Below are 597 nucleotides of genomic sequence, written 5' to 3'. Positions count from 1 at the left end.
ACACACACACACACACACACACACACACACACACACAGTCAGATGTTCTGGATCTGGTTCCTGGATTCTTGGTTCAGTTTTCCCAACGTGACATCAGCACCTGCAGCTCATTAATGTTAATTGATGTGAAACTTCAGTCTGTTGGTTAACGAGCTGCTGACTGGACTCTGACAATGATTGTTTGTGACTGAGGACACATCACTGTGACATCTGTCTACATCAGAGCGAATCGATCAGCTGATCACAGCTCGTTAAATTCAAACGATCAACATCTGGAGCTCGTTAAGAGCAGAGCTCGGATCAGGACTTCTCTGAAAGCTACAGGTCCAACAGAACCAAAGAATGTGTGTTTAGACCTCGGAGGTCAGGGACATACTGGTTCCATATCGGTGTTCCTCCACTGTCCAGCCCAAACTGCTGCTGTGACCTTTAAACAGTTTCTCTGCTACGACCTCCAACTGACGGAAACCCCAGTCTGGAAGAGACACACCACTCAGCTACACACACACACACAGGCACACACACACAGGCACACACACACACGCACACACACACACACACACACACAGGCACAGGAAACCATACTCATCATTTACT

This window comes from Seriola lalandi, unplaced genomic scaffold, assembly GCF_002814215.2.
Source record: "Seriola lalandi dorsalis isolate HSWRI2012SDOR001 ecotype SW California unplaced genomic scaffold, Sedor1 jcf7180002051245, whole genome shotgun sequence".
In the NCBI taxonomy this organism is placed as follows: Eukaryota; Metazoa; Chordata; class Actinopteri; order Carangiformes; family Carangidae; genus Seriola; species Seriola lalandi.
The sequence above is the reverse complement of the archived record's forward strand: the minus strand, read 5'-3'. Positions refer to the sequence as shown.